Genomic DNA, 13,635 nt, shown 5'->3' with positions numbered 1-13,635 from the left:
AGGGTAGTGTTTGTAATACTGTACCCTGGACATAGGCTTATGACTAATTCCAGATAATATGGTTGTTTGGTCACATCATGCCAGACAGGTCATATGTCAGGTGTAAAGAGGTTCAAGGTATGGACTGGAGCCCAACTCCTTGATTTGAGGTCTGGTTCTGAGTCCAACCAGTGATATGTGTCCTTAATTTCATTGAGTCTCAGTTTCTTCATCTTTAAATATAAAACAGGAATCTTAAGATTTTTTTTTTGTCAATAAAACAAAAAAATTAATAAGTCCTTTTTTATTGTTTTTGGCAGGGCTGGTTATTTTATTGTTTTTATTTTATAGACTGAATTTTGATTCACTGTACACAAAGGGAGTACAACTTTTCGTTTCTGTGGTTGTGCATGATGTAGATTCATACCATTCATGTAATCATACATATACATAGGGTAATGATTGATTTTAGCACTCACAGGCATGTCTGAGTATTTACTGTTATTACTCCATCACTCATAGGAATATCCAAAACATAAGAGAAGCCCCTTTTCCAGATGGTTCAGTTTTAATAATTTACAAAAGAGCTCATGCACTCATTCTACAAGTGTCTATTGAACACACAAACGTTTCAGGCACCGTTTTAGGCAGTAGTAATTGTCAACCTGAAAGACAAGTTGAGGCACACTGAGTATGGAACAAAGAGTTTATTTCAACCTTACTGAGGATGGATGCCTGGTGGGAAAAAAGCTCAAGTTCTAGTTGCCCATAATAAGTTTGAGTTTCCCAGAATAAATGTTCCATAAATGGCATCTGAGGGGCTTGGTTTTATAAATTAAAAAAAAAAAAAAAAAAAGAGGACTGGGGAGATAGCTCAGCTGATAGAGTGCTTACCTCTTAAGCGCAAGGCCCTGAGTTCCATCCCCAGTACCGCAAAAAAAAAAAAAAAAGAGGCTCAGCAACCAAGTTAAACTGCATTGGATGACAGGAATAGCACAGGACATTTGCTTATGTTGGTCACTTATACATTCCTTGGAGAATTGCAACAAGCAGAAACAAGGCATTCTCCAAGTCATTTTCTTCTCTACAGTGTCAGTACCTATACGAGGAACTCAGCTGAAGGTTAAAGGTTAGAACTAACCATTGGGAATACAGTAGGGCATGACCACTGACCCATAACCCATGTTCACCAGGCCTGATAGGGGTTTGCTGACCCCTTTCTTTTATTTTTGTATTCATAATATAGCAATGAATGAGAAGAGCATCAGTCTTACCATTGCGGTGTTGAGACCACAAGTGGGCAGGCTGCTTGGGTGACCTCAGCTGGCCAACCTACTCCCTGCTTTTTGTGGAAACTGTAGTATACATTACCCTGTGGTCAGCTTCTCAGCACCCCAGGCTCCAGTGCCAAAAATAGCCTATTTTTTTAACTTCCCAGATCTTATTTCAGATCCAAGTTGATGAACAGTGATGACATTAGCTTTTCATTCCTAGGTCAATACCAAGAGGTAGTTTTTCTCTATTAATAGTAATATGTTGGGGGGCTGGGAAAATAGCTCAGTTGGTAGATTGCTTGCCTCGCAAGCACAAGGCCCGCGGTTCGAACCCCAGCCCTGCCCCCACCCCCCCAAAAATAGTAGTATGTCAAAAGAACAAACATGAAAACTCTAGTGCCATTGAGTGAGATAGGGAAGACTAAAGAACTGCGTGGTGCTTTAAGTGCATGGCTTGTATTCATTCTCTCATGAGCATAGAGCTGTGTGGTTCTATGCCCTTCTGGTGATGACCAGTAGGCCCACATCTTCACCAATAAGGGAAGCCCTGTCATGCACACTAGTGATACAGAGCTCAGGGTCCCAAGGACAGCCATAAACTGTTTCTCTTTTCTAACTCACTTTTTCCTTTTTGCCAGGAGAAACATTACAGGGCTAATCTGTTCCACCAAGGGACTTTGGCACAGACCATCATGAACCTCTTTCAATAGTTCATGTTGTGTTAGAGCATGCTCATCTCCCTGAGAGCGGACTCCCGCTCCCCAAGGCAGATTCATTCCAGCTGCTTCTCACTCTTTTCCTCCCCATACACTAAGCACCAAAAGGAGCTGTCTTCCTTAGGAAGGTTCAACCTAGAACAGGTGAGTGTGGACGCTGTTGAAGGAAGATAATGAAATGATCCATCCAGGATGAGAGAACTGAAATGAGAAGTAAATACAATTGATTGTATTTTGCATGCTATTGTTGACTGATTTAGACAATTTAGAGTTATCCATTCTTGATTCTTCTATAGCTAGGCAGAGAGACTTTTTTAAAAGTACAATTTTCTCTCCTCCTTTAGACGGACCCCTCTTAAAGATGCAAATGGAGGTGACTAGGGTATAGTTGCTTGGGGAAAGGGTGCAACAGAAATTTGTGTGGTCTTGACTAAGGCCACCTATTTTCTGGCAGATAGCTTTTGTTGAGGGGGGTCTAAGCTATTGCATAAGGAACTAGAATTCTCCCGGGAGGGAAGGAACTAAGAGTCTTAACCAAGTTTTAAAATTTAAAGGGAAGCCACAAGAGTTTGCTGCTGGCAAAGCAATATACCACATAGGGAGGACCAGACCCACCTCTTGGCCCCTGATAAATGCTAAAATCTAAGAGCTGTTGGGTAGGACTGGTCTAGCATTTGGGGACTGACCAAATTTGATGGAATCTTGTCAGGGTCTGTCTGTCCCTCCTAGCTTTAATGACTATGCTGAATATGAGTGACTTTCAGGGCCCAGCTCCCTGTGAAGTAAACTCTGGATGATTGAACAAGTTCGGGGGGGGGGGGGGGAAGAGGGAGAGAGAGAGCGAGAGCCTTCCCAGTAAAGTGCTTGGATTTCCTATAAATAGGTTTATGTTGAGGTGATATCAGAAATTGTGTTGTGTTCTTGGCTCTTATGCTCCTGTATGAAGGGATGTCAAGTAAGACGTGAGATCGGTAAAATTATAGCAAAGTTTAGTAGAAGGAAAAGAAGAAAGGGAAAAAGATACTTTCAAGGGAGAGAGTTGGTCCCCTCAGAAATAGTGACAACTCATTTCCTTTAATCCAGCTTTTATTGGGGTAGAAGGAAGACTATTAGAAGGTTCCACCCAAGTGTCACCTCTCTGCTCTGGATTGACAGACTACATTAGCTAACAACCTAAGGGAAACTCTTGATCATCTTGGCCTGACTGACAGGTCCTAATTGAAACTGGTTTTACAGAATTTGTGACTGATGTCTCGAGTCTTAATTATTCTACTTTCCTTGACTTGGAAATCTCTGGTCTGTGTTTTTGCAGGGTCTTGCTTAAGATGTCTTAGCAATTAGGCCCTTTTGAGCAAATATATCCTTGAGCTTTGGTTCTTACCCCCTGATTTTATCTATCCTCCTTCTGTTGTAAGAGGAATAGTTTATAGGACTGAGATCAGACAACAGTCCTGAAATAGCTATCTTGTTAGACCTTGCAGTAATACTGAGGCAGGACTGTTGATTAACTGATTTGTTTTTCACTAAGTATTTTTTTTTTTTTTTGGCGGTGCTGGGGATCGAACTCAGGGCCTTGTGCTTGAGAGGCAAGCACTCTACCAGCTGAGCTATCTCCCTAGCCCTTCACTAAGTATTTTCTTAAACTCCTTATCCTCTGCTTATGTCTAACTAACAGAGGTACAAATCCTTCAGTAAAATAAGAGCCCAAGCTCGTAAAGAAAGTCATACCTATTATTTACAACAAACTATAAAGAAGATACAGTGAACTGGATTACAAATCCCCAATTCTCCTCACTGAAGAGGCGTCATTAGCCCTTAAACAATGTGGCACAGGGAACGCATGTAGTTCTCTCTAGATCCCTTCCTTTTTTATTGCAGGTTGTTTTCTTCTTAAAAAAACTGTTTTGGGATTCTATTTTTTTCCTTATGATAATTTTCCCCTCAGATTGTTCTTAGTTTCTTTCTGTAAAATACTTGCTCAAGTGCAGATTTTAGTCTTTTTCAATAGATTTCCCCCCATTTCAATTTCTCTCTCTCTCTCTCTCTCTCTCTCTCTCTCTCTCTCTCTCTCTCTCTCTCTCTCTCTCTCTATCACATGCATGCTCTCTCCTTTCAAATGTTCTGTGACATGATGGTGACTCAGGGACCTATTAATGAAAATGGCAGCAGGAGGCCTCAGCTCTCTGCTGCTATCTGTCCTGTAGACTGCGACAGCTTTCTCTGTGGTAGCTTCTTTTCTCTTGTGATGTTGACATTCTCCACAGCGTAATGACAAATGGCACATGTATCACCTATTGGGTCAGAAAGAATCATTTTCTTCTTAGATCCAACTGGAATAACCTCCCTCATTCCCTTTCAACACACCAAACTTCTTATGTTTGATAACAAGGAATCTGGGTGATGTGGGCATTATATTTTAACCAATTAATTCCTAGTTTTATGTGTGCTATATAATTTTTTAGGACAAGAATTCCTAGGTTTTCTTACCACAAATGGAAATATAATTTTGTTCTTAAGAGACATTTAGATATGAAAGAATCACATCACTGTGAATGTGAGTGAACTCCTGCTATGAACTTCCTTTATCAACATTCATATTTTGTTTTCATTTTTTATTTTGGTACCAGGAAGTGTACCCCCAGTGGTGTTTAACCATGGAGCCACATATCCAGCACTTTTTTAGATTTTATTTAGAGGTAGGGTCTTGCTAAGTTGCTCAGGGCCTCAGTAAGTTGCTGAGGCTGGCTTTAAACTCATGATCCTCCTGCATCAGCCTCCTGAGCCTCTGGGATTACAGGTGTGCATCACTGTGCCTGGCTGTCTTTTTACTTCTAATAGCATTTGAACATCATGTGGTCTTTTCACTGCCCACATTAATAAGTCATTTCCTAGGGCCAGATAAATGAATGACAGAAAGATCTTCTACTGTTCACCTGTATCATGAATCAGATGTTTTCATGACAGAGTTGTAAATGTAAATGAATGCAATGCATGGACTGTTTGCTTCATCTTGGGGTGTGCAAAATACCTCTGAAACCCCCACAGAGGTAGATTTTTCAGTTATTTCCCAGTTGCCACACAAATATACAACACAACACTAACAGAACTTCCCAAAGTTTTCACCTGAAAATACTCTAGCAAGCTAACATAGATGGTTTTTTGATGACATGAACCTTAGGCTACTGAATTCAAGCTAGTTCCAGTACATTAAGGTTTTAATAGTTTTGTTTTAACTGTATTTTAGACAAGGTGCTTTCATGTCTTGAAAAAATCAACAATTACTAAATGATTGAATTACATAGTTAGGAAATGGGCTGGGCTCTTTGCAGCAGCACATTGAGTACAGAATTAAGTGACAAGTGACTTAAGGGTCACTCAGGGACTAAAAATCTCATTCCCTTACACAATGGACAAGTCAGTCCTTGGACAGGATGTTAGTTTGTGGGAGGTGGTTTAGAATAGAAGTGTGAATTAATGATAGTTCCTTTAATTCTTTTCCCTCGCAATCCTAATTTATCCCACCCTTTTGGATTACTGCCTTATTTTATGTTCCTTTATAAAGTTATGCCACAAATTTCCATTCCTAGTATTATGATAGATCAGTTTTCTCAGTTTCTTATCTTCCAGAAAATTCTCACTGAGTTCTTACTGTGTGTTAATTACTGTGTTGATGCTGAAGAAAACTCAATCCTTGTCCTACACACATCTAATTATAATCCAGAGTATATTCTAAAGAGCATGTGAGTGGCATAAATTATGTGTTCAAGAAGAAGATAACATCTTGAAGTGATCAGGGAAGGCGTCATGGAGGAGGTGGCTTAAAACTTGAGAATTAGAGAGGGAACTTAAAAAAAGCAGGTGTGGAGAAAAAAAAGTTGTGCATGCCAGTACTAGGAAAGGTGTGAGGGGGGAAACAGGAGGCCTGATGCAGTCAGTGAATGGACCATGTTATCTGAATCTAAATATATGCAACAGAATGGAGAAAGGTTACAATAGATGACAAGGTGAAAGCATCAAACCGAGTACTTTGAGAGTTACATTTTTAAATTGAACCTTTACCTATTTACAGGGGATAATGAAGGTACTTTACAAGTTAATGGGCATTTAAGTAGCAGACACAGTAATGGACGCTGGAGATATTGGAAGATAAATATAAGACTTCCTCCAATTAGAAACAGTAACAAGGCTTGGAAGAGGTTTGCAAGTGGGGGTAGATGTTTTCCAGAGACTGGCTGCACACTTTATTCAAGGTGAACTAGAATGGAGAGAAACTGAGGGTGGACAGTTCTCTCTCCCAAAGGTTTGGGCAGTAGAGAGAGATCAGGGCCAAGAAGCAAATGGAATAGGAGACAACCTCTACCTCCTGACCTGAGCCAGTGTCCAAGGCTCCTCTTTCTCCTCATCCCATGCTTTTCTCCTCTTTATAAATGACTCATCAGGCATATAGGTAAGTCCAGATGTAAGGAAGCTGCTTACTCTCAGCCTACCCTTTTGTGGAGAGTTTTTTGCTACTTTGTTACATTGCTTCTGATACTAAGAAGTTTTTTTTTTTTTTTTTTTTTTTTTTTAATCTCTCAGGCTTCAAGAAATATATATAAAAATTTTCTCTCTTGTTCTCTGTCTCCCCACCCCACCCTGGATCTTGATTGTAAATTGTCCTTAAGAAAACTTTGTGTCCATGTCTGATCTTCCCGGGTGGCATTGGGAGCCCCTCAAGGTAGCTAAGAATTACGTTTTCCATCTCTGACAGTTCTCACAGAATCTTGTTCCTCCATACACCTTTATTGCCTGGCAGATTTTCTAAGAGATAAAAGATTCTGAACTTATGACCAGACACAAACAAATTCCAGTAAACAACTAAATACAAACTTATTTATCTTTCGGAACTGTAAAACATGATGTGTGTGTGTGTGTGTTTCCCCCCTCTTTCCTGGACAATCACTGCTGAATCCATCATTTCATACTATGAATATTTTGTAATCTGGAAATTATCCAGCAGGTTCTTGACCTTCAATGTTATCCTAAAACTACATCACCCATTCTTTTCAGCTTGAGGACAGCACAGTTGTTCCAGGTCATACATTCAGGATGGGAGTGTCTTCTTGATACAAGCTAACGGATGTGTGGTTGTCTTATCAGTTTTTGGCCTTGTTTCTAGTTCTAAAAGTGTTCTCTAAGAGGATGCATGGGTCAGCTAGAACACACCCAGTGCTCCCCTAAGCGCTTCCTGAACATTCCTTATAGCCTTGTGGGTCTCCATTTTCTCCAGGACTGCACAGGTTTATCCAGAAAGTATAAAACAAATCTAAAATGTCTTTGGAGGTGGTATCTACAAAGCAAAGAGCAGGTAATGGGTGCCTGGTGTTCCTTTGCCTATGCTTGCCTAACTGGGATGGCAGCTGATTGCAGGAGTTCCTGGAAACAGGCACCTACCCACTGGTGGAGGGCTGTCTACTCTGGCAAGACCAGAGCAAGGCCCAGCGAGTCTGCAAACACATGTGGTGTCCTGTTGGCTGTCACCCACCTCCTCAGATCTTCTGTTGTTCTTTTCCTTTTATTTTTTAGGAAGCACCTCTTTTAAATATTTATATTCCTCTAAAAAACTGATTCATTCTATCCATTTCATGCATCACCAGTGATCTTTCATTTAGTGGAAATTATTGCTGTTTCTTATTTTGATGGGGATTTGTCTTCAGAATTAATTTCAGTCATTTATTCTCTTTGTATCTTTAGTAACTCACAAACATGACTTTGAAAGACTAGTTTTTATGATTCATTGGATCTTAAAAACATTTGTTTTCTTCCTGTTCCATAATTATTAAGCATTATGAAGTTATAATTTTTTTCTTATTTAGAAGTTAACGTGAAAAAAGAGTATGTGTGTGTTAAATACAGGAGGCAGAGAGATATCAGGATTAATTTGTTGTGTCCACGTATCAGTGGTTTTTCTTCAGTCTTTGCAAATGCAAAAGCAGTACTATTATTTTTTTCTTTTACTTTGAACCTACCAGAGGAAAGATAGAGCCCCAAGTAGTTTTTCAATTAGCTAGATCTTTCTTTTTACAAGAAAGGTTCCAAAAAGAGAGTTGCGAGAAAGCCTTCTGCCTTCATGTTGGAGTGATAAACTGTGTCTGGTGCATGGTACTGCTTTTCTGTGACATCTTTTTCTGCACAAGCGTTCTGAAGTGACTTGATGTATAGACTATCTTAAAAGGACAGCCTACTGTGATTCGTAATCCCAGTACTGCAGCAGTGGGCATAGCTGCATAAAACAAAAAGGCTTTTTCCAGCTTTGTGTGAATCGTCACTCAAGCATTTAAAAACATGGAGTCTGTTCTTTCAGTGTGAAGCACTCCTATTAATGTTAATGAAAGTCACACATTTACCTCAAAGCCAGAAAGGATGCCTTACTCTTCCCCCAGGAATCCTAGATTATAAAGAAAGATCTATCTTTCTTTCCTTTTTGTAGTGGAGCAGAATGGAATAATGGAGCCTAGGCAGAATCTGGCAACATTTAAACTAAAGCTCTCCATTTGTTGACACTGGAAGAATACCTTAGCCTCCTGGTAACATAAATGGAAATGCTTCCATCTATCCTTGATACTTTTCAGATTTGTCTCTCACTTTGAAAAGAAAGTAAAAATCCTTTTGATTTTTAAAAGATAAAACAGATTTAAAAAAAAAGCACTTTACATTCACAAACCACTCATTTTCTCACTAATTCAAATCAAGAGTCCTTATAGGGTAGGACCTGAGAAAAGGAGAGGAGATGAAACAGAATAGATGAAAGTCACAGACAGATATAGTAACCACAAAATGGTCCTGTCCCCATGTTTTAAGGAAACATATTCTATCATTCTTATTGAGCTAAACTGCCTCTGATGTTGGTGAACTGAATGCACTGAAGATGCTTTATTTTCAAAGAGTTAGCAAGATCAATTACCAAATCCTTACTACCAAGAGTAAGAAAAAGCAGCGGACAATAGAAAAGTATCATGGAGCAAGAATTTCCATTTTATGTTTCAAATTTCTATGTCAGTCTACAATGGTGAATCCCATTCACTTTGAGAATTTTGGTAGTTCAGTGTTTTGCTCAAAAAATAGGGAAGCTATATGTATATCATGGGAAAGACATGGGTTTTGGAAGTTAGAACACAGGCTCAAGTTTATTGAGTCAGCACAATTCATATGCTATGTATTCAAGGGTTCAGTCTCCTAATGTTTATGAAATTTTGTGTACAGAACTTAGTTTTTCTGAACTTTGGTATTGTGGACATCCCTCACATTTAGTCTGTGCACCAATTTTCTTTTAGGAACAACTTCTCTCCTACCTAATAAGATTGTCAATATGTTACTTCCTCCATAATGTGACAGACTGAGCAATCCAAGCAAGTACTTAACTGAAATGGCCACAGTGAGGTGGGACACATGATCCAAACTGGGCTCATCTGGGAAATTTTCTGGAGCTTCCTCGAAAAATGAGTTAGTGGACACAAATTATGAGTTTTCAGATACACACTTACTTAAGAATACATTTCAGCTCATGGACAGGGAAACCTACAGGACTAGAGAGAAAGAAGCCCACCTGAGAGCTCTGATAACGTTTTCAATCACTGGGTCTAAACTAACCTGGATCCAGCCTTGGACATTTAGTTATGTGGGATCAAACATATTTCTCTTTTACCTGGTTTGTTCTATTTAGACTAGTTCAAGTTCTGGAAAGAATGCTTTGGAAATAAATGCTTTGTAAAGTATTTAAAAAAAAAATCTGTCTTGTCTTTTAAGTGGTAAAATGGGAATCATGATTTTTTTTAGGTTAAAAATGTGTTGTGATGATTGAATGAGAGTGTAGGTAAGGTAAATGCACGCTAACAGTGGTGCGCCTCAGTGGGCTTGGGTAAAGCACTGAGTGAGGCCCCGCTGGACTAGGTGAGAAATGTAAGAGCATGCATTCTGTGGAAGGTCTGCTATGATCTAGGGAAGTTATGGTTTCTTATGATGAATCTTGGTCTTCTTTAAGGCATCATTATTCCAAGTAAATTATACTAACAGGAACATTGTACTAACAGGAAATAAATGAAACCTCCATAGCCACCAGAATCCATTCGTTCAACAATTATTTGTGAGTCTCTATATATCAGGTGCTGGAGATACGGTTGTGAGTATAATGGAGGGCCTTCTGTTCCCATAGTGCTTACATTTCAATATAGATGCAAGACCCTAACCAAAAAAACTCCAAATAGATTTGGGGTCAGCCTTTATTGTCTGAGAAAAACGAAAAAGAATGCTAGTTCCTTTACTTAGCTGCTTAGGTTCCTAGTAGGGAACACCAAGAGATTAAGAACCAGGTTAATTGATTTCCTTTCTTCAGTTACATTAATGTACATCTGAACCACATATACCCTGATCTGTCTTTTCATTTAATTTGGCAAAACAGGGATATATATGTATATATGTGTGTGTATGTGTGTGAGCCCTGTATATTCAACTGCAGATTGAAGATATTGAAAAAAAAAAACACCTGTATTGAACATGTACACACATTTTTTCTTGTCATTATTCCCCAAACAACGTAACAACTATTTACGTGGCATTTATAATAAGTATTAAAAGTAATCTACAGATGATTTAAAGTGTATAGGAGAATGTTATAGGTTATATGAAAATACTATACCATTTTATATAAGAGTGTGAGTATCCTCAGATTTGGGTATTTGAGAAGGATCCTGGAACTAATCCCTTCTGGATATGGAGGCATGACTGTGCGTGTGTGTGTGTGTGTGTGTGTGTGTGTTTACATGTACACTCACCCTCATGTTAACAGGAAGAATCTTGCTTGAAACAATGAAAAATAACCTTCTATCACAAAAATACATCAAGTGAGTTACCTAAAGTTTAAGACTTCATTTTAAGGCTTGTGTTCTGTTTGGCTTTAACTGTGTTTCACTCATTCTAGCATTGTGTACATAATGCAGTTTTCAAAAAGCAATCTAGTATGTTTAGTGGAAGGATGCAAACTTTGGAATCAACCATATTAACTAGAGTACCAGCTCTGTCATTTGGCATGTGGAAAATAATCTTTCTTGATCCATTTTCCAGGCCTATATAAAACACTTCCTAAACTCATGCTACATATTTCTGTAGTTATTATTTTCTTATTCATTCTTATCATCTCACATCCAAAGTCAAGTCTCTTTAGAACCTACAGAATGAGAGATCTTTGCCATATGCTCCTTGGATAGGGTATTAATATCCAGAATACCCCACCCCACATAATAAATGGGCAAAAGAACTAAAGATACCTCTCAGAAGAAGAAATACAAATGGCCAACAAATACATGAAAAAAAATGTTTAATATCTCTAGCAATTAGGGAAATGAAAATCTAAACTACACTGTTTCATCTCATTCCTGTCAGAATGGCAATTTTCAAAAATACAAATAATAAGTTTGGGGAGGATATAGAGAAAAAAGTACATTCATACGTTGTTGGTGGGACTGCAAATTAGTGCAACCACTCTGGAAAGCAGTAAGGAGATCCTCAAAAAACTAGGAATGGTGTCTGTCTCATTCCACAATTTTTCATACCCCCTCCCTCTCATTTCTCTCTACATAAATTTCCTCCATTCTTCTCTCACTTCCCACCCCCAACCCCATTATATGTCATCATTCACTTATCAGGGAAAACATTTTACCTTTGGATTTTTGGAATTGGTTTATTTCACTTAGGATGATATTCTCCAGTTCCATCCATTTATTTCAAATGCCATAATATTCTTCTTTATGGCTGAATAATATTCCATTGTGTATATATACCACAGTTTATTTATCCATTCATCTGTTGAAGGGCATCCAGGTAGGTTCCACAATCTAGCTATTGTGAATTGAGCTGCTATAAACATTAATGCTACTGTGTTACTGTAGTATGCTAACTTTAAGTCCTTTGGGTATAAAGCAAGGAGTGGGTTAACTGAGTCAAAAGGTGGGTCCATTCCAAGTTTTCTGAGGATTCTCCATTCTTTCCAGAGTGGCTGGCACCAATTTTCAACTTCACCAGCAATGTAAAAGTGTGCCTCTTCCCCCACATCCATGGTACATATATGATTACAGGAATGATATGAATCTACATCGTGTACAACCATAGAAATGAAATGATCTACCCCATTTGTGTACAGTGAATCAAAATGCAGTCTTAAAAAAAATAAAAAATAAATAAATAAATAATTAAAAAAGAAAATGATTTACCAGATGTGGTACTAAATAAACAAATACACAGATCGTCAAAAAAAATTAGGAATGGAACCACTGTATGATTCAGCTTTACTACTTTTTGGTATGTATACCAAAGATTTAAAATCAGCATAGTACAGTGACACAGCCACATATATGTTTATAGCAGCACAATTCATAATAGCCAAGCTATGGAACCAACCTAGGTACCCTTAAACAGATGAATGGATAAAGAAAATATGGTATACATATATATGCAGTGAAGTATTACTCAGTTGTGAAGAAGAATGAAATTATGTCATTTGCTGGTAAATGAATGGAACTGGAGTCTGTCATGCTAACTGAAATAAGTCTGAGCCAGAAAGTCAAAGGTTGAATATTTTCTCTGATATGCAGAAGCTAGTCCATAATAAAAGAAAAAAAAAAAAAAAGAGAGAGAGAGAGAGAGAGAGAAAAGAAATGGGAGTGAGTGGGATTTGAGCCAAATAGCATAAAGATCAGTGGAGTAGAGGAAGGGAATTGAGGAGGCAGAGGAGGGATGGGATAAGGGAAAAACAGTGGAATGAATGTTACCTAACTTTCTTATGCACATATAAAATACACCACAGTGAATCTTATCATATGTATATCTATAAGACATTAATTTAAAAAAAAAAGCTATATGTTAATAGCAGAAAGATCAATAGAGGAGAGGAAAGAGCACAGGCGGAGGGAGGAGAGGAGGAGAGGGGAATTAGTGGGAACAGAAATAGAGCAAATTATATTTCATGTGTTTATAATCATTTCAAAATGAACCCTAAGATCATGTAAAACAAATAAGAACAAATAAAAAATGGGAAAAAAAATGGTTCTGTCTAGGTTACTGTTTATACAATCTAATGCGAAGGGGGTGGGGATTCACAAAATTACTTTAAGGGGGCTATGCAATCAGAGATACTTCAAAAATTGCCTCTAAGTCACATATATGCCTTATATGTTACTGTTTTAAAATATAAAAATATAATCTTGAATTAATAATTGAATCAACTCATTTAGAAATGTTGCCTAATTCAAAATAGTTTTGTGTAGTTCTTTCAATCAATGGGTGAAAATGTTTAAGTAATGTCATGTGTGATTTGTTTGATTTGTTTAAACTTCAAAGGGAGATCTCCAAAAAACCATGAATATTCAAAAATATTTTTCCCTATTTATTTTGCTCTTATTATTTTGACCTCTAAGACTTTGCTTCCTTTATTCTTTTCCTTCCCACTTTTATGTCTCTCTAAATAAGTTTCAGTTTTCTATGTCCAAAGTCTTCATTGGTTAATACTGAAAAGTAGACTGAAAAAAATATTGGAGCTTGTTTCTTCCCTCGATTTTTCTTTCCAAGAGTCCTGTTCAGGTTTGTAAGTTGCGTGAGTGCTTCCATACTGTGCCACTGAAATGTCCTTTTAAGAT

The sequence above is a fragment of the Sciurus vulgaris genome (assembly GCF_902686455.1).
Source record: "Sciurus vulgaris genome assembly, chromosome: 1".
Taxonomy (NCBI): domain Eukaryota; kingdom Metazoa; phylum Chordata; class Mammalia; order Rodentia; family Sciuridae; genus Sciurus; species Sciurus vulgaris.
The sequence above is the reverse complement of the archived record's forward strand: the minus strand, read 5'-3'. Positions refer to the sequence as shown.